The sequence below is a fragment of the Crocuta crocuta genome, unplaced genomic scaffold, assembly GCF_008692635.1.
Source record: "Crocuta crocuta isolate KB4526 unplaced genomic scaffold, BGI_CrCroc_1.0 scaffold310, whole genome shotgun sequence".
Classification (NCBI taxonomy): domain Eukaryota; kingdom Metazoa; phylum Chordata; class Mammalia; order Carnivora; family Hyaenidae; genus Crocuta; species Crocuta crocuta.
This window is the reverse complement of record NW_027532609.1, coordinates 1478850-1500012: the sequence shown is the minus strand read 5'-3', so window position 1 is coordinate 1500012 and position 21163 is coordinate 1478850. Positions and strand designations below refer to the sequence as shown.

General features: G+C 38.2%; 1 protein-coding gene across 4 annotated transcripts in view; it reads left to right on the top strand.

The window, feature by feature from the left end:
• Positions 1-349: 349 nt before the first annotated feature.
• The window catches only part of PEAK1 (pseudopodium enriched atypical kinase 1), a 255618-nt gene continuing 234804 nt past the window's right edge, over positions 350-21163 (top strand). For 2 of the 4 annotated variants that reach the window (XM_077780464.1, XM_077780462.1), the window contains exons 1-2: positions 372-422; positions 14807-14933. The gene's annotated coding sequence lies outside the window, so the exon portion shown is untranslated. Of the gene's footprint in view, positions 423-14806; positions 14934-21163 lie in introns of all 4 variants that reach the window. The other 2 variants (XM_077780461.1, XM_077780463.1) reach the window with 2 other exon arrangements.

The following is a 21163-nucleotide window of genomic DNA, read 5'->3' as shown; positions in this document are numbered from 1 at the left end:
TCTCTCTCTCTCTCTCTCTCTCTCTCTCTCAAAAATGAATAAATAAACATTAAAAAAAGAAGAAAAGAAAATGCCTTTTCTTTGGAAGACTTGAACAGGTGAAAGAAAATTATATTTCTTGGATTGATCCTTTCCCATCTTCTACCCCTATTAGTATAGTATATGTTCTTTTAAGTTTAATTAAAAGCAAAAGAAAGTCTGGCAGAATTAAGATTCTTGACGCTCTATAGATTTGTAACATACAGCTTGAACACACAAGTTTAGTGAGTAAATGATCAAGTTAGGGTTCTACTGAAAAAGTTAGGTTCCCTACTCTAGTTATGTTGACCATGTCTTTTTCTTTTTTTTTTTTTCTCAGGTATTTGCCTGAACTGGAACTTATGCTGTAGACATTTCTTTGTGGATTTGTCTAAAAACCTGAGGTGAGATATTTTTTGAATTCATATGTCTTATAAGATATGTTTTATAGTGAGAATTGTTTTTGAAAACTTGAAGGCAGTGTCAAATGTCTTTTCCTCTGAGACTTTAATAAGCAAATATAGTATTATTTATTATAAAGTTACATGTATAGCATGCTTACTTTAGTTTGTAGGATATTTGATTGAAGGAAATGAAGCTGGTTCTAACGATTACAATAGTTTTGAGTGAATTTTTCCATTGTAATTCCAAAGGAATTTTTCTTTTATATTCAAAAATAGAGTTTGTACTGGTATTCTGACACACATTTGAGAATGATATTGACATTATAATTTGATATTCCTGAAGAGAAAGACTTAACTTGTTAAGTCATAGATTTCAACAACTGGGAATGTTTTAATAAGTCATTTATTAGGAGTTTTCTACTACTTTGTTCTCCTGGACTTGATTATTTTCTGTAATTCCCTCTGGGGAGCTTATAAAATAAGGACATATCCTGTAGAATGTTAAAAGTTGGTTTCAAAAGAAAATTTCCATAATAGCATTTTACTCTAAAGATAGGTTCATAGCCCTTTCTCTTTTGTTACATGTCTGGGCTCTAGTTCTCTTCATCTTTTAATTTTTTAAGCAGACCATTACAAGTCTGTCATCTGGTCTTTCCACCTTGAATCCAGCTGCTCTCTAAGCCATTCTTGTCAGAGTCATGAGATTGCTTATACTAAAAGATGAATGTCAACATGTCAGTCCACGACTCAGTCTCCTTTCAATATCTTTACAGTGCTTAAAGGATATTTTACAAACTCCTTTACAGAGCGGTATAATTTCCTTACCCATTTTTCCATCTCACTAGTGCTGTAGGAATGTTTCAACTAATGTTTTCTAATTAAAAAAAAATTTTTTTAAGTTTATTTATTTATTTTGAGAGAGCAGAGAGAGAGAGAGCAGGGGAGGGGCAGAAAGAGAGAATCTAAAGAAGGTTCTGCTTGGTCCGTGCAGAGTCTGATGTGGGGCTTAAACTCACAAACCATGAGATCATGACCTGAGGCAAAATCAACGGTCAGATGTTGAACTGACTGAGCCACCCAGGTGCCCCTAACATTTTTTAAAAACCAGATTCATTGAGACATAATTTACAAACTGGGGGTGTGGGTTTCCCACTCTCTCTACCCCTTCCCCACTTGTACTCTGTCCCTCTCTCTCTCAGAAATAAATAAACATTAAAAAGAATTTTTAAAAAATAAATTATATACCTTAAAATTCCCCTGTTTATTTAAAGTATATAATTCAGTGTTGGGGCGCCTGGGTGGCTTAGTCGGTTAAGCGTCCGACTTTCGCTTAGGTCATGATCTCGTGGTTCGTGGGTTTGAGCCCTGCGTCGGGCTCTGTGCTGACTGCCAGCTCAGAGCCTGGAGCCTGTTTCAGTCTGTGACTCCCTCTCTCTCTGACCCTCCCCTGCTCACGCTGTCCCTCTCTCTCTCCTAGAAATAAATAAAACATTAAAAAAAAAATAAAGTGTATAATTCAGTGTTTTTTTTTTTTTATTGTGGCTACAAAGTGGTACAGCCATCACCACAGTCTGAGATTATTTTCATCACACCACAGAGACCTCACTCATTCCTCCCTCCTTTCAGTCCCTGTCAGCTACTAATTAATCTACTTTCTGTCTCGATAGCTCTCCCTCTTCTGGACATTTTATATAAATGAAATTGTACAATATGTGATCTTTTGTGATGTATTTCTTCCATTTAGCATAAAGTTTTCAAGGTTCATCCATGTTTTCGCATGTATCAATATCTCATTGCTTTTTCTGGCTGAACGATACTCCATTGTGTCAGGTCAGGTGAGCTGGAAAGGGAGAGAGGCCTGGACTTTCAGGTGGCAGCATAGCTGATTAAAAACAATGATCCAAAATAAAAGTAACAGTTGAACTTTTATTCACTTACTGAGATAGAATAAGAGGCTCACCCTCAGAAAGTGCAGGCTCTCCACTCAGGTGAGTCAGTATGGAGGTTGGAGGTAGATTGTCTCACTGTGGAGGGAGCACCAGACAAAAGGTTCCTGCAGTTTTATGGACCCTGGGCTGGTTCAAGAGTGAGGTGGAAGGGCTTGGGATGGAAAGGCACATAGTGAGAGGAGAGAAAAAGTGTCTTCCGTGTTTCCTCCCTAATGAGAAGGCCTCTGCAGAGGTGCATGAGGAAAGGCCTCAGCTGAAGGCCACAGATAAACAGACTTCTTGCAATGAAGTCTGGCACCTGGGCTGGGAATGTAGCTCTGCTTGAGAGCATGGTGAGTCAGGGGAGCTTGAGTTCTTGACTACAGCTCTCTTCAGAGACTGCAGTGGGCTGTATACCCAGACCGGTGTGGGTATGACAGCTGTCCTGTGTGAAGTCCGCCAGGTAAAGCTGGAAAAGTTACACAGAATTTTAAAGTTTTTGATCAGGAGCCAGACTCCTCAACATTTATATACCATATTTTGGTTATCCATTCATCAGTTAATTGGTGGACATTTGGGTTGTTTACACATTCTGGATAGTCTAAGCTTTTTGCTATGATTGTCTGTATAAGTTTTTGTATTTATATGATTTAATTTCTTTTGGGTATATACCTAAAAGTGTAATTTACTGGGTCACCTGGTAAATCCATGTTTAACAGTTTGTAGAACTGCCACATGGTTTTTCAAAGAGACCGTATTATTTGACATTCCCACCAGCAATGTATGGAGATTCCATTTTCAACATATCCTCACCTACATTTGTTACTCTTTTTTTTTTTTTTTTAAATAGCCATTCTAGTGGATGGGAAGTTGTTCCTCACTGTGGTTTTGATTTCTGTTTTTCCAATGAGTAATGCTGTTGAGCAGCTTTTCATGTGCTTATTGTCCATTTATATATCTTTTTTGAAGAAATGTCTATTCAAATCCTTTGCCCATTTATTGTAAGGTTTTTTTTTTTTTTAATATACTCTGGATACAAGTCACTTATGAAATACATGATTTACAAATATTTTCCTCCATTTTGTGAGTTGTCTTTTTACTTTCTTGGTAGCATCCTTGGAAGCACAAATGGTTTTTTTAATGTTTATTTATTTTGAAAGAGAGTGGGAGCGAGCCGTGGAAGAGAGACAGGGAGAGGTAGAATATCAAGCAGGCTCTGTGCCCCATGTGGGGCTTGATCCCACGAACTGTGAGATTGTAACCTGAGCTGAAATCAAGAGTTGGGCACTTAACCAACTGAGCCACCCAGGTGCCCCTGAAGCAGAAATGTTTTTAATTTTATCTATTTTTCTTTTGCTGTTTGTTCTTTTGGTGTTGTATCTAAAAAGCCGTTGCCTGATCCAAGTTAATGAAGATTTACTCATAGATTTAGAACTCTTAGATTTAGGTCTGTGATCCATTTTGAGTTAACTTTTGTATATGATTTGATGTAGAGGTTCAGTTTCATGCTTTTGCATTCAGATATCCACTCATCCCAGAGCACTGAATTATCGTGGCACCCTTGAAGAATATCAGTTGATCATAAATGTAAGGTTTGTTTCTGAACTTTGAATTCTATTCCAGTGATCTGTATATCTCTCCTTATGACAGTAACTCATATTTTGATTATTGCAGTTTTGTAATAAGGTTTAAAATCACGAAGTGTGAGTTCTTCAATTTTGTTCTTCCTATTCAAGATTGTTTTGCCTCTTCTGGGTCCCTTGCATTTTCGTATGAATTTTAGGATCAGCCTGTCAGTTTCTACCAGAACAGTACAGCTGGGATTTGATAGGGACTGTGTTGAATCTGTATTATGAATCTGTATATCCAGTTGGAAATTTTATAACAGTATGTTCTCCAATCTGTGAGCTTTAGATGTCTTTCCATTTATTTAGGTGTTCTTTAATTTCTTTCAACGATATTTTATAGTTTTTAATATATGTCTATTTCTTTTGCTAAATTTGTTCCTAAGCCCCTTATTTTTTTTTTTTGATACTATTGTAAATGAAATTGTTTTCTTTCATTTTTGGATTGTTCATTGCTAGTGTGTGGAAATATAATTGATTTTTGTATCATGCAACCTCATGGAACTATTAATTCAACTAGTAGTTCTAATAGCTGTTAATCTATTACTTGGAATTTTATATACATAAAATTATGTCATCCACAAATAGTGATAGTTTTATTTCTTCCTTTCCAATCTGGATGCCTTTTATGTTTTTTTCTTACCCAGTGCCCTGGCTAAAATTTTCAGCACAATGTTAAATAGAAATGGTAGGAGTAGACATCTTTGTCTTGTTCCTCATTTTAGGGGGAAAGCATTCAATCTTTCAGCATTAAGTGTTACATCACCTGTGGAGTTTTTGTAAGTGTCCTTTATCAGGTTGAGGAAATTTTCTTTTATTCCTAGTTTGTTGACTGTTTTTGTCATGAAGGAGTTAACATTTATTAAGACCTTTCAATATGTGACAGGCCCTATGCTAAGTGCTTTTATATAGTATTTAATTTTCATGAGAGACCTGTGAAATAGACAGTTATTTTATCTTCATTGAGCCGGTAAGTGGTAGAATCAGGTTGCTTGGTTTTAAAACTTGTGTGCTCAAGCATTATCCAGTAAATTCCCTCTATAAACTGTTTATTCATACACGTGCCTTTGTCCATGCTAGTTTCCTCCTCCTAAATGCATGTTCCCTCTCTTATCCCATTACAAACCTACCACAGCACTTTGTACCTGCCACTGTCATAGTACTTTTTCACCGTGTTATTATCGTTTGCGTATATTTCTCTTATTTTAGAATCTGTGTTTCTTGAAGTCAGGGACTTTGCCATATTTGTCTTTGAATCTGCAGTGGGTAGTGGAGAGATAGGAGAGAGATGTGTCAACAGAAGCCAAGGTTTTAGAGAATTTTAAGAAGGGTGGAAGCAGTCAGCAATGTCAGATACTGCAGAGAGATGAGGTTCACAAAATGATAATGGTTTCATCTTTTAGTGATTTTAGCAAGAGTGTGTGTATATGTGTGTATACACATTCTTTTTTTAGTAGCAGTGGGGACTGAAGCCAGATTGTGGTAGGTTGAGCAGTGAATGGGAGAAAAGGCTCTCAAGAAGAGAGTGTCACTACTCTTGTGAGAAGTTTAACTGGGAAGGGGAAGAATGACTTTAGGGTGCTACATAGAGGGGAATATAAGATGTTTTTTAATATAGGAGAGGCTTGAGCATGCCTATATACAGAGGTGGTAGGAGAAAGGACCAGTTAAGAGCAAGCTTGTGGAAGTGGAGAGAGGACTAATAGAGGGAACAGGCTTTCCTGTAGGGACAGGAGATTGCATGAGAACACAAGATTTGCCTGGAGTGGCCTCTTTCTTCTTAGAGAAGGAGATACTCAGGAATGTAGCCAGAGGTAAATTTATGGGTGTGGATTAGGAAATATAGGGAGTCCTCCTTTTCCCAGAAGTAGAAAACAAAGTTGTTGGCTTAGGGATATTGTGCTGATGTTGAGAGTAGGAAATAGGAGTGAGATGTGGAGTTTGACGGGAATGATGAAGTTTTGGAATATCTGCTGTAAGGCATAGGAGAGGTTGCTTGCCGGAACCATAAATGTTATTTGAGGGCCTCTTTCCCTTCTGTCTCCATGTAAATTGCAAAAACAGGTATATGGTCAGAAGTCCAAATGATACAAAAGGATTTACAGTGAAAAGTAAGTCTTCACTTTAGATCCCCTGTGCCTATTTTCAGAAGGAAGTACTATTAACAGTTTATTTACTTTCAAACTGTTTACAAATATACATATAAATATATATGGAATTTATTTTAATCCATGAGAACTTACTGTTTTACTTCTTTCTTTTTCAGCTTACTTCCGTATCTTGGAGATCTTTCCATATACTTAGATCTACTTAGTTCATATTTATAGCTGCAGGATATTTCGTATATGAATATGGTATAAATTATGTAACCTGCATTTCAATGGGTTCCAGTGTTTAGTCTTATAAAAATCATGTTGAATGAATAAATTCTACCTTCAAAAAGTAGAGAATCATTATAATACCTTAATTCTGTGCCTTAAGTTTGGATTTATTCTGTGCATACACACACTGAACCAGCTGATAACATGTATATACCAAAACTGAGTTGTCTTAAAATATAAAGATATCTTAAACATTCAAAAGTGGTAACTTTAGTTATCATACTTAATTTATTTCTGGGATTGAGTGATAACAATCTTGTTTTTAGGTGTTTGCTATTTGTAAATTCATGTGAGAAAAATTCCTATATGTGACAAATATACTTGAGTTTTGACATGAGTTTTGACAAATGCATACACTTACGTAATCTACTCCTTATAAAATTAAAAAATTTTTATTCTTTAAGCTCCCTAAGGCTGTTTCCTTGATATTCTTTACTCTCACTAGAGCAAACCACTTTTCTGATTTCTGTCACTTTTTTGTAAAGAAATTCATCTGTCCTCATGTCACCAACTTCTTTCCTCCCATTCTTTTTAAATATATCTTGTTTTTAAAAAATTGTAAAATGTAACATAAATTTATCATCTTGGTCAGTTTTAAGCATACAGTTCAGTAAGCATTTAAACAGTGTTGTGCATTAATCACCATCATCCTTTTCCTGTAACTCTTTTTTCATCTTGTAAAACAAACTGTATACCCAATCAACAATAAATCACCATTTTCCTCTTCCCTGCTCCCTGGCAACCATTATTATACTTTCTGTCTTTTTGATTTTGACTTCTCTAGTACCTCACGTGAGTGGAATCATATAGTATTTGTGTTTCTGTTACTGCCTTATTTCATTTAACATAATGTCCTCAAGATTCATCCATGTTGTGGCATATGGCACAATATTCTTCCTTCTTGAGGCTGAATGATTTTCCATTGTATGTATAATACCACATTTTGCTTATGCATTTATGTGTTGGTGGTTACTTGGTAGCTTCCATGTTTTAGCTGTTGTGAGAAATGCTCCTGTAACATGGGCCTACAAATATCTTGTTGAGACCCTGCTTTCAGTTCTTTGGGGTATATACCCAGAAGTAGAATTGCTAGATCATATGGTAATTCTATTCATTTTTGAGGAACCCCACACTATATTGTTTTCAACAGGAGTGGTACCATTTTAAATTCCCCCAACAGTGCACAGTTCCAAGTCTTCCACATCCACATCAGCACTTACTTTCTGTTTTTCTTTTTTTTAATAGTAAGCATCCTAATGGATGCGATGGTATCTCGTTGTAGTTTTGTTTTGCATTTCCATAGTGATCAATGATGTAGAATGTCTTTCCTGTGCTTATTGACCATTTGTAAATCTTGGAGAAATGTATGTTCAAGTCCTTTGCCCGTTTTTGAATTGGATTGCTTTGTTCTTGTGGAGTTTTAGGTGTTCTCTATATATTCTGGATATTAATCCCTTATGAGATATATGATTTGTAACTATTTTCTCCTATGTTGTGGCCTTCTTTTTTACTCTGTCAATAGTGTCTTTTGATGTGCAAGATTTTAAAATTTTCTTGAGGTCCAGTTTGTTTTGAATTTTTGTTACCTGTGCCTTTGGTATCCTATCCAAGAAATCCCTGCCAAATCCAATGTCATGAAGCTTTTGCCCTATGTTTTCTTCTAAGTGTTTGTTGGTTTTTTAGATTTTACACTTAGATATTTGAAATAAGTTTTGACATATTATTAAATATGGGCCTAACTTCATTCTTTTGCATGTGGATATCCAGTTTTCCCAGCACCATTTGTTGAGAAGACTTTCTTTTTCTCATTAAGTACTTTGATGACTTTGTCAGAAATCAGTTGACTATATATGTGTATGTCTGGGTTGTTTTCTGTTTTATTGACATTTTTTTCTTTGCTGATACTATGCTATCTCAATTACAGTAGTTTTAAAATAAGTTTTGAAGTGAAATAGTGCAAGTTCTCCAATTTTGTTCTTATAGATTTGTTTTGACTCTTCTAGGTCCTTTGTATATTTATATACAGTTTAGAATCCACTTTTCCATAGAGATTTTAGGATTAGGTTTTCATTTTCCACGAAAAATCTGTAGATTTTACTTGATACTGTGTTCATTCCACAGGTCAATTTGGAGAGAGTAGACATCTTAATACTGTAAACATGATATCTCTCTCCATTTATTTAGATCATCTTTAATTTCTCAAGAGCCATAAGTTTTATTTTAATTTTCAGTGTACAGATATTGCACTTTGATTTTTAATGCTGTTGTGACATTTTAGTTCATTTCCACTGTTCATTACTGGTATGTAAAAATATAATTGAATTTTGTATATTAGTCTTTGTTCATTCTAGCAGCTTTATATGTGTGGGGGGTTGTTGTTTTGTTTTGATTCTAGGCTTTACTATATAATTATGATGTGTATGTAAGTAAAGACAATTTTACTCCTTCCTATCAGCTTGCATTTCTTTTCCTTACCTCATTTTACTGACTAGAATCTCTAGTACAGTATTGAATAGAATTGATGAGAGCAGGGGCACCTGGGTGCCTCAGTCAGTTAAGTGTCCGATTCTTGGTTTTGGCTCAGGTCATGATCTCACAGCCCTGAGAGCAAACCCCACATTGGGCTCCACACTAGGTGTGGAGCCTGCTAAGATTCTCTCTCTTCCCCCTCTGCCCCTTGTTCCTACTAATGTGCCCATGTGTGCTCTCTCTCTCAAAAAGAAAAAAAAAAAAAGAAAGGAGAAAGTGGTGAGAGCAGATGCCCTTGGTTTGTTCCTGAGTTTAGGGAGAAAGTTTTCAGACTTTAAAGTTGTTATCTTCAGGTTGAATAGCCCCTTCTATTCCTCATTTGCTGAAAGGTTTTTTTTTTTTTTGCCTTTTAATCGTGAATTCTAATTGTGGTGTTAAGAGGATTTTTTTAAAGGATTTAAAAAGGGGTTATAATCATGATTCTCATACAGATATAAAATGAACACTTGTCAAATATTTTATTTAACTCACTATTAATGAGGAAACTGGTAAGATGTTAAAGTCAGTTCAAAGGCAAATTTGAAGAGCCACTCATTTATATGCAGTAAAGAAATGCTGAAATGATTTTTTCAAATAGATGCAAAGACTGGTCTATCCAGTGGGCAATTATCACCTGTAATCCATTGGACACAACTAATTTGCTCTTTTGTGCATAATAATAGTTCACATTATTATCAATTTTCTATAATTTTTAAATTGAAAAAATTCAAAGATAATGAAAGGTAGAGGTAATGTATGCATGAGCTAGAGAGAACAGTTGGCAATCTTTTCTTTTTGGTCTGTTTTCAAAGCTTTTTGCTGTTTTACTGACAGTTTCGCTTTGAATTTCCATGATCCCCAGTGATGTTGAACATTGTTCATACATTTATTGGTTATATGTATGTGTGCTACTGTCAAAAGCCTCTTAAATGTCTCTTATCCATTTTTTCTGGTCATGTTTTGGGTATGTGTTCTTGCTTTATATGTTCTTGGTAATAATGCATTATAAGTTGAGTGTATTGTGAATACTTTTTCCTAGTTTATAACTTGTATTTTCACCTTGTTTAAGGTTTTTTTTGCATAATCGTTCTTAGTTTTAGTACAAATTTCTCTTGTCTTATTTACAAAATCCTTTCTTACCCTGAGGTTAAAAGATACTCATATTTTCCACTAAGATTTTTAAAGTTCTTTTTCACATTTAAGTCTTTAATTCAACTGGTGTTGATTTTTCTTATGGTATGATGTTAGGATCAAATTTCACCTTATTTTTTTTTTAAACATAAGATGATGGACTGAATGTTTGTGTCCCACCCAGAATTCCTACATTGAATTCTCCATGTGTTGGTGTTTGGGGTGGGGACTTTGGGAGGAAATTAGTGTTAGATGAAGTTGTGAAGTTCCCTGGTCTGATGGGAACAGTGCCTTGATTAAAAGAGATATTAGAGAGCTTGCTCTTTCTCTCTCCTCTCTCTCTGAGGACATAGCCAGAGGTGGCCACCCGCAGGCCAGCAAGAGGGCTCTCACCAGAACCTGACCATGCTGGCACCCTTCTAGCTAGAACTCCAGAACTGTGAAAAATATTTCTGTTGTTTAAGCCCCCCAGTCCACAATATTTTGTTATGGCAGCTTGAATAGACTAAAATATCTTGTTTTACATTTTCTACTTGGTACTTGATATTTTACTTTGTCAGACACTGCTACTGTGGGGAGGATTAGGTTTTTATCAGTCCCAGCAATGTCAGGGGTGGGAGTTGAAGAGCCACAGGCACCAGAGAGCTTGAGTCAATTACTTCTCACCCCATTTAACATAATCTCAGGTCACTTTACCTGTTTCTCTTGAGAAAGAAGCTGCCTTTAAGAGGAGGCACCACCAAGATTATTGGCCCTCAGCGCAGGTTTGTGTGTTAGAGGAGCAGGTGGCGGGAAGAAGCAGCCAGGGAAGGTTAGTGTGTATTCAGCTGTGTTTCTAAGCTCCTGACTATTCTCCTGAGGACTGAGGTCCAAGTGAGGCATGTATGGAGCCAGGTTGTGTGCACATAGGTGCTGGGGCAGAAGAAAAGCAGAATTTAGGAGTTCTCCGGTTTTGTTATCCCACAGCCTCTGAACTGCCTCTTGCCTCAGGCCAAAGCCACCATTCCACACATTCTGGTTCCAAATGGGTCCTTGTCCCCCCAGGTGTTTCTCATGGTTCTTTCCACTTTTTCTCTGTAACTTCCCCATGGGCTGATTTTCTGAGAAGGGTCAGCAGTTTTGCTAATTCAGCATCTTGGCAGGAATTGGAGCCAGCGTCACATTTTTTCTTAGCCTTCTTAGAATTCCTTTACGTAGTTATGGGTAACTTTAATCTGACAGAAAAATTAGTTTGTTCGGTATTCCTAAATCATCTGCAAGCCTTCTTCCCTGCTGTGTCTGAAGCCCCCCACAGAGGCTGTGTGAAGGTGAGTCTGGCTGCAGCAGAGAGTCCCACAGAATCTTTCTGATCGTCTGGTGGTGTTTCACGGAATGTTCACCCAGCCCTGGTTGCTTTTTTGAATAGGTGGACCCAAGAGTTCCTTTAGGTAATGTGACTTATTCACTTCTAAGAGGGTCTCTGACTTAAAGTGGCTTTCTTTCTGCTTAGTAATGTTACTTGAAATTCTAATTTTGGACAGTGATTCTTGTCCAAAATGACCCCTGAATTTTTAAGTATTTTATTGCATCTTTCATGTAAATTTGTATTTTATGTATAATGAATATGTTGATGTTAAAATCTTTTTTTAAATTTTTAATTTTTTTTTGGATTTTTAAAATGTTTTTGTGGGAGAGAGAGAGAGAGAGATAGACAGTGTGTGAGCAGGGAGGGGGAGAGAGAGAGAGAGAGAGAAAGAGAGATAGAGACACAGAATCTGAAGCAGGCTCCAGGCTCTGAGCTGTCAGCACAGAGCCCAGTGTGGGGCTCAGACTCACAGACTGTGAGATCATGACCTGAGCTGAAGTTGGACACTTAACCAACTGAGCCATCCAGGGGCCCCAGTGTTTTTTTTGGGAGGGGGAAGGGAGAGCACAAGCAAGGCGGGGCAAAGAGAGAGGGAGACACAGGATATGAAGCAGGCCCTGTGCTGATAGCAGAGAGCCTGATGTGGGGCTCAAACTCACAAACCGTGAGATCATGACCTGAGCCAATGTCGGACGCTTAGCCAACTGAGCCACCCAGGTGCCCTGATGTTAAAATCTTAAGTTACTTATATCAAAGAAACTTGATCCTCCAGGAGAGTGTTCTATATTCTGTCGTTTTGTTTACTGCCTGCTGTATCTCTGCCTCAACCAAAGAATTAGTCCATAATTTTTTATAAGTCCAGTACTTATTTTTCTTCTCTGCGTGATTCCAGAGATGAGACAGGACCTGTTTCTCACTTTGTTTTGATGTAGGAAGACCAGGTTCAAGGACCCAGAGAGGTTCCTGAAGGATCAGCTAAGAAGGTCCTTGGCTTCACGTGGGATAGAAATCAAATGGCAGCCTGGAGGAAGCGAGAGCAGAGTTTATTGAATAGTGTAAGTGATAGGGTACCACAGATGGAGTATCTGGGAGACTCAGGAAAGAAGTGAGTCTCTCTGCCACTTGGGGTGAGGGGTTTATATTGGAAAGGGGCCCAAGGTACACGTTCCTTCAGGAATCCAGGGTAGGGTCTGATCAAAGGCAAGTGTCAGGTGAACAATAGGTATTTTTCCATAAATCACCAAAGGTAGTGGGCATTGATGCCAGTGTCGACCGAAGTTTGAAGCGATCCCCCTGGAACTTGCTCATGATCTCTTTTTCCTTAGATGTTATCAGGTGTTTGGGGGCCTAGGACAGAACTCAGAGAATGGTTAACTTTTTTGCTTCCTCCTTGGAGTGGGATCATAGCTTCTTTGGTTTACTCGATGCAAGGTGAAAGAAATATGGACCATGAGTGGGGCCTAGCAGAGAAACAGTAGACATGGAACCTTTCTAAAATGGAGTCCCTTCAGTTTCTCTATCTCAGTTTTGCATGCCTAGGCCTGGTATAGGTCCTGCCAGATTTGCCACAGAGTAATGTGTTCTATATTGTTGAATTAAACTAATACCTAGCAAAGTACTTAGCATTTATAACAGGAGTTGCATTCTAGATAGAAAAGTATGTACTCATATCTATGGTGGGTCCTATATTGTGGCATAGGTGGGTCCTGTATTTTGACAGTGGTGTGCAGAGGCAGGTAGAGTCTATATAACGCGATAACTGGTTAGATATTGGTTGGGGGAAGAAAGGAGAGAAGGGGAACGATATTAGGGATGATTTCTAAATTGGGAAATTAAATGGGTGGCAATGCTATTTATTTCCAGTGTGTGTTTGGGTATAGAAAGAACTTGTGGGATGGGAGATAGATATGTTCTTGAAATATGTAGTTTGGGGTTTTTCTGAAATATTCAAATGGAGAAGTGCAGGTCTGTATACAGTTCTTGGAGAGAGGTGGGGGCTTGAGAGAGAGAGAGATTTTGAGGTTAACAGTTTTTCAGGAGTGGTTGAAGAAGAAATTGCCCAGGATTGAGGACAGAGCACTTAGCACATCTAGTTTTAGCAGACAAAAACAGAAAAAGGCACTGGGAAGGAGATTAAGACCGGGAAACTGAGTGTTAACAAAGGATTTTACAGCAGCACTCTAGGTTTCATCTCTGTGCAGAGCCCAGATTTTCCTTTCAGCACCCTGTATTTGATCTTTGGCCCCAGACCTTTCTTTGTTTTCAGCATTCTCTGCTGGAAGAGATTTTGGATGAAATATAGTTTTATTTTTGAACTCAGCCATTGCTGGTTTCTTTACATTTCCTCTAAATTCTGCTCAAAAACAGAATACTTTCTTCTCTAGCTCAGCTTTCTAGCTGCAGTTTCTAATATATATATAGGATATACATATTCTCAGTTGACACTGTGGACATTGTGCATGGAAATTACCTTAGTTAGATGTAACAGTTCATTAACAGCATTTTGGTTTTTTTAACTTACTGCAGGCCAACAATGTTGCTAAACTTTCTGCCCCTTCATAACAGTGATCTTTCGTCCAGCTTCTGGTAACATTTTAACTCACTCTCCTTAAAGGTCTTGCCAGTAGCCTCTTCAAGGGCTCATCAGACTTCTGCTGGTGAGAGCCCTGTGGCCCTTCTCCTATCCATGTCTACCACCCAATCCCAGAGCTGGTGTCACGTGTCTTATTTTTTTTTTTTTTATATGTCAGCCCTCCAGTTCCGGGTGCCAGATTCTCTTCTGGAAACTATTGCTATTAAACAAACCGCCCTGGACCTAGTCCCAGAACCTGCATCACTTTTCCTAACCTAGCCTGGGAAGTCACTCATTGTCCCCTCACCACAGTCTCTTGGTTATAAGCAAGTTAAATGCCTGCTTGGATTTAAGAAGGGACTCAGATTCCATGCCTTTGTGGGTGAGCAGCAAATTTACACCATAGATGAACATGTGGAATAGGAGGTATTTTTGCAGCATAGTTTGCCACAAATGGATAAAATAAAATACCTAGAATTACAGAGGAAGCCAAGGGCACCTACGTGGCTCAGGAGGTTTAGTGTCTGACTTCAGCTCAGGTCATGATCCCATGGTTTGTGAGTCTGAGCCCCACATCAGGCTCTGTGCTGACAGCGCGGAGCCTGGAGCCTGCTTTGGATTTTATATCTCCCTCTCTTTCTGCCCCTCCCCTGCTTGTGCACTCTCTCTCTCTCTCTCTCTCTCTCTCAAAATTAAAAAGAATTACAGAGAAAGCTCAATTATATTAAAATATTATTATCAAACTTTTTGTAATAAGGTATTTTTATTTATTTAGCATGATATACCAACAAAATAGTTTCAGGTCTATAGTAAATAATAGTAAGTATTGGTAATTTTAGAAGTTGGAGAAAATAAAGCATCCAGGTTCATAGGTGTCCTGAATTCCATCCACAGACCCTCCAGCCTCTAGATGAAGAGTCCTTGGATTAATGTAATGGAGTGAGCAGAAGTCTCACTGCCGTGGCCTGGGGACTGAATGTGGTGAGGGGACAGGCAGAGCCTAAGGGGAGGACACCATAGGGTAAGTTTTATATACTGGCATTTATTTATCTTAAAAAAAATTTTTTTAATGTTTATTTTTGAGAGAGAGAGAGAGAGAGTGTGAGCAGGGAAGGGGCAGAGAGAGAGGGAGACACAGAATCTGAAGCAGGCTCTAGGCTCTGAGCTGTCAGGACGGAGCCTGATGTGGAGCTCGAACCCATGAACTGGACTGCGAGATTATAACCTGAGCTGGAGTCTGAACTGACTGAGCCACCCAGGCTCCCCTCATTTATTTACCTTTTAAGCTAAGGGTTTTATTGCTTTTTTAGGTAGAGTCTTAAAATATGTTTATGTAATGAGGGAAAGGCACTAGTGAAGAGGAAAATTGAATATATAGAAAAGATAAAGGCTATTTAAAAGGTTTCTGAGAAGGCAGGAGAGGGTTTGGTCTTGAGGTTAGGTAGAAGCATTGGACAGGAGGAGAAGTGAAAGGAGTTTTGGATATTTATGGAAGCTGTTATCAGGTCACATGACACTCTGAGAAAAATATATAGGCGTGCTAAATATCAACACAGGGGCAAGGGAGGCCAAGGTAAGCCCCAGAGAACACTATAGCAGATATCTGGGAAAATATGAGGATATTGGGATAGGGTCAGGAGGAGAATAGGTAATGAGACAAGGACAGAAAAAAGTAAAACTGATGATGTAAGAAGACACACTTTGCCTAGTTTACAGTTTTCATTTAGTCCCTTCCTTAGACCAGTCATTTTCCTGACCATGGATATTGATATAAAGAAAAGTGGAATCAGAATAAAATGCAATTGTGTTTTTGACTTCTGCTTATTTAGAGTTATTTTTTCTTTTTTTTTTTTAATTTTTTAAATGTTTATTTGAGAGAGAGAGAGAGAGACAGAATGAGCAGGGGAGGGTCAAAGAGAGAGGGAGACACAGAATCTGAAGCAGGCTCCAGGCTCTGAGCTAGTTGTCAGCACAGAGCCCAACGTGGGGCTCGAACCCACGAACCATGAGATCATGACCTGAACCAAAATCGGACACTTAACCCACTAAGCCACCCAGGCGCCCCTAGAGTGAACTTTTTTGAATATCTTGGTTAGCATATGTAATCAATGCATGTATTGCTTTTGCCACAAAGTAACATGACTGCTGAAGATCTTCTCTTTCATGGATATTTGGGGTTGGTACTGAAAACCAGTGTATGTGTTTGCAGCTTTCATACTTACAGCTGGATGGAAATTGGCCTCAAAGGGTCTATGGTTTTCTTTGTCATTAGCCAACAGATGCTTGCTGCGGTGTTCTGCTTGCTGAGTCTGTATTTAATGTGCGGGTGATGCATCTCTGTACACTGAGGGGAAGGGCTGTGCAATACAGTAGCTCATTTGTGTCTAACAAATATCAGCCTTTAGCCACACATCCATCTTTACTAAATGTTTTTTTTTTTTTAAACCAAGCTGTTTTCAACACCTGGTTGGCATATCTATCTTCATATTGCTTTGACTTTTTAGTGAGTTGATCCTGAATTTAGTATGTCCATCTTATAGGAGAAATGTTTTTGCTTTCTGTTAAAGAATTAATTCAGATCTTCTTGACACAATACAATTTTTGAAACTTCAGGTTGGTGCTATATACCTTAAAGAAAGAACCTTAGGTTTTAGGCACAAATATTCATTTGTATGTGAGTATGCTGTGAAATTGCTAATTCACAATGTTTTACATATTATTAGTATTAATACATTGTAATGTATAAATGTACATACTTCTATATACATCTTTCCACAATTAAACTATTTTGAAATATATACGTTATATGTAATGTACGTACGTATGTAATATTGAAGATATATTTTTATTTTATTTATTTTTAAATGTTTATTTTTGAGACAGAGAGAGTGTGTAAGTGGGGAAGGGGCAGAGAGAGAGGGAGACCGAATCTCTCTGAGTTGTCAGCATAGAGCCCGACATGGGACCAGAACTTACAAACAATGAGATCTTGACCTGAGCATCTTAAGAGTCAGATGCTTAAGTGACTGAGCCCCCCAGGCACCTCTATTTTATTTTTTACTGTGGTAAAGTGTTCAAGCTCTCTCTACCGTGTCCTCTCCCCCATCTGCCCTCAATAGCTACCCCTTAGCTACCTTTCAGGCCTATGGGTACATACACCTGCATGAAGACCTGTCCTGGAACTGGACTCAGCCATTTGAGCTGGGTGTTCTGGAGTTCCAGGAAGGTGAAAAGTGGTCTCTGGAGGTGAGACCCAATAAGGCACTTCCTCCTGGCCCTTTGCATTGCTTGTTATATGGAGAATGGTATGGCCTCATAAGGGCCAAATCATGTTGCCTTGACGTCAGGGTTGGTGATTTTAATAATTTTTTAAGAAAATTTTTATTTATTTAAGTAATCTCTGTGACCTAACGTGGGGCTCGAACTCACAACCCCGAGATCAAGAGTCACAACTTCCTCCAGCTGAACCATTCAGGTGCCCTTAATAATCTTTTTTAGAAAATGTCTGTTTATTTTTGAGAGAGAGTGAGTAGGGAGGAGTAGAGAGAGCATGAGAGAGAGAATCCAAAGCAGGCTCTGTGCTGCTTAACTGACTGAGTCACTCAGGCACCCTGCCCCCTTAATAATCTTTTAATAGGGCTACCAAAATTGATTGCCTCCACCATTATGCCTTCCTTTTGTTGTATGGTCTTTTAGGGTTGCCAGATTCAATTTCAGTGTTGGGGACAGGGGTTCCCACACACAACACTAAGCAGTTCTCAGACACCAGTAGGATTTGTGAAAATTCAACTCAATTCTGATGCTATCTACCTAGATTTTGCATCTGATTCCATAGGTTAAGATTTAGTCCTACAAGACTGCCCTCACCCTCTACTTCACAGACACCAGTCACAAGCCCCGTTCTGTTACCTGTGCTTCTGACCAACCAGCTACGGATTGTAGGTTCCAGTGACCTCCAAATTGATTTGCTAGAGCAGCTCACAGAATTCAGGGAAACTCTTACTTACATTTACCAGTTTATTAAAGGTTATGAAAAAGGATATGAATCAACATCCAGATGAAGCAATACAGAGGATGATACATAGGATGACATCCCAAACAAAGGTGCTTCTGTCTTTGTGGAGGTAGGGACCTAGATCAGCATTCTAGTTCCCCAAACATGGAGGCTCTCTGAAAAAGAAGACAAAAAAAAAAACCTGTACTCTTAGGTTTTTATGGAGACTTCTTACATAATCATGATTGATTAAGCCATTGGCCATTGGTTGCTTTAACCTCCAGCCCCTCTCTCTGCCCTGGAGGCCCTGGGGTAGAGTGAGGGTGATTAAAAGCTCCAACCCTCTGATCACGTGGTTGTCTTCTTGGCAACAAATCCCCATCCTTGGGTGGGATCCAAAAGTCACCTTCATTAATAAGACACCCATTTCACCTTTATGGTCTAAAATGTTTTCAGGAACTGTGGATGAAGATCAAATATATCTGAGAAATATATTTTGGTCATTCAGATGACATGAATCATTATAAATCATTATATCACATATGGCTAGAAGGATTTTTCTAAAGCCAAATCCATTATCACATCCCTGCTTGAAATTTTTCAGTGCTTCACATTTTCATTGGGTAAAGTCCAAACTTCCTAAATTGCTTTATTGAAGGTTCTTTATTCCCCATTCTGGTCATTGCTTATTTTTTAATCCTTACTTATTTTGGGGCTCTACTGTTTTCCTGCCAAATAAGTAGTCTTTTCTATCTATACAACCTTGCACAGGCTGTAGGCCTTTCATGCTCCCCTTTCCATGTGAATAGCCTCTCGTATACCTACCAAACTCCTTACAACACTTATTTAAAAAATTAGGTAGTCTGATAAGCCTTTTTTCACTTCCCCATGAAGAATTAAGTCCTTTCCCCTTCTGTATTCCCACTGTGATTTGAACACATTTCTGTTTTAGCACTTGTTCTGTTACATAATATTTGCACATCTATAAGCCATATCCTCTGCCTCCAAAAACAAGGGCTACTGCAATTCAGCAGGGTATTCCCAGATATTTCTACTACAAGTGCCGGGTACACAATAAGTGCTTAATGAATGTGAGTTGAATGAATATTGTACTTAGTGGAGTGCTCTCAGTGTGAACTGCCCTAAATGGAAGACTTTGTTTACAGTCAGCTCTTTCATGTCCAAGGTGATTGAGGAATGGAATATTCCAATAATTGATTGTGGTATGTAATAGCCAATTATAAATTATCAACTTTAGATAATTTAACACAAAAATAATGGACTATACAGAATTTATCTGTCTTTATTAATTTGTAAAATGCTTCAGCTTAATCATTATGAGTTATATGGCTCTGTTAGAGCTGTGGCTGAGGAAGTGTAAGAAATCAAGTAGGGTGCTCTGTCTCAAGCTGGGTTTTTTTTTCTTCACAGTTAAGTCTCTAATACACTTGTTTGTTTATTGTTTTTGCTTACTGTAAATTTAACAGTAGGTAAAAGGGACTCACAGCAACATTATTACCAAATGCAGTTTTAAAAATGTTCAGAAGACAGAGAAGCAGCGTACCTTAAGGCATACGCACTGCCTCAGTCCCCCCCACAGCTGGCTATGTTCAGGCCGTGCCCTCTCATCTATTCAGTGGCAGTCCTTGCTGAGCCCAGGTGAAGTCTTATGAACTGAGCTAAGCAGTTAATTAGATGGTGTTCTCTGGTCATGACTATTTCAAGAGTGCTTGTTCTCCACCCAAATTACATATTTATTCTTTTCTCATTCATATGAAAGTAATGTGAGTGGTTGCTGCTCATTTGCGTATTAATTTAATGGTTCTTTTCTGCTCTCTCCTGCCAAACAACAGCGTTGCCAATTATTTGCAAGACTCTGAAATTACTTTTATGCATATGGACCTGCATTTTCATATCTTTGAAAATGGCTTTTTAACAGAGGCCTATTTGGAATAGAGAAAATGCTCTCACTGTATTTTTCACAAATGATCTGAAAACCATCATGGTGGCTGAGCTCTGACTCCCTGCGTCGCTGTGTCATGTTCTCTTGTTCAACCTAGAAGTCTTCCTGCAAAACTTGGGTCTTCCTCCCCCCCGCAATGTTTATGTTTGAGAGAGAGACAGAGTGCAAGTGGGGAAGAGGCAGAGAGCACGGGAAATACAGAATCTGAAGCAGTCTCTAGGCTATGAACTATCAGCACAGAGCCTGACATGGGGCTCAAAGTCACAAACTGTGAGATCATGACCTGAGCTGAAGTTGGATGCTTAAGTGACTGAGCCACTCAGCTTGGTCCTTTTTAAAGCAGATGTATATTCTCTCATTGACATGTATTGTTAATATGTCATGTATTGTTAATATGACTATACCTAGATACCGAATTGTTCAGTTGTCTCATCTCCACATGAATTCTTTTCTTTTAATCAGTTTCCCAGCCTGTCTGTACCTTTAGCTTCATAATAATGTAGTATTTCTAACAATTATTTTATGAAAATGAATCATCTTGACTTAAGTGCAAGAGCTGATTGACCTAACAGTTAACTTGAGAATCCTACATGAAAGAAAGGATTGATAAAATAATTTTTAAAAATGTGTTTATTAATGATAGAACAATGGACTTCTTAATTAAGTTTGATAAAATATTCAGCAGCTCACTAACCAACCTGTTCTGTTTAAATAATCTGTGAATAAACAACAAAAATAATCCTTGCTACCTTATATTAAGCCAGTATCAGTGGAGGTTTTAATTTGGGAATATATCAAAGGACTTGTCTTTGATTTGAACATTTTAATGTTAAAAAGCTGACTGATTCTGTTAAATACAGAATGCAAACATTTATGTCTTTATAGTATGACTTTATTTTTTAAAAAATTTTAATGTTTATTTTTGAGAGAGAGAGAGAGAGAGACAGAGTATGAGCTATCAAAGGGCAGACAGAAAGGGAGACACAGAATCCGAAGCAGGCTCCAGGCTCTGAGCTGTCAGCACAGAGCCTGACATGGGGCTTGAACTCACTAATCGTGAGATCATGACCTGAGCTGAAGTTGGATGTTTAACTGACTGAGCCACCCAGGTGCCCCAGTTTATAGTATGACTTTAAATAATTGTAACCTAGAGGTGCCTGGGTGGCTCAGTCAGTTGAGTGCCCAACTCTTGGTTTCAACTTGGGATTCTCTCTCCCTCTCTTCCTGCCCCTCTCCCACTCCTTCCCTCTCTGTCTCTTTCAAAGTAAATAAACTTAATAATAGTTATTATTAC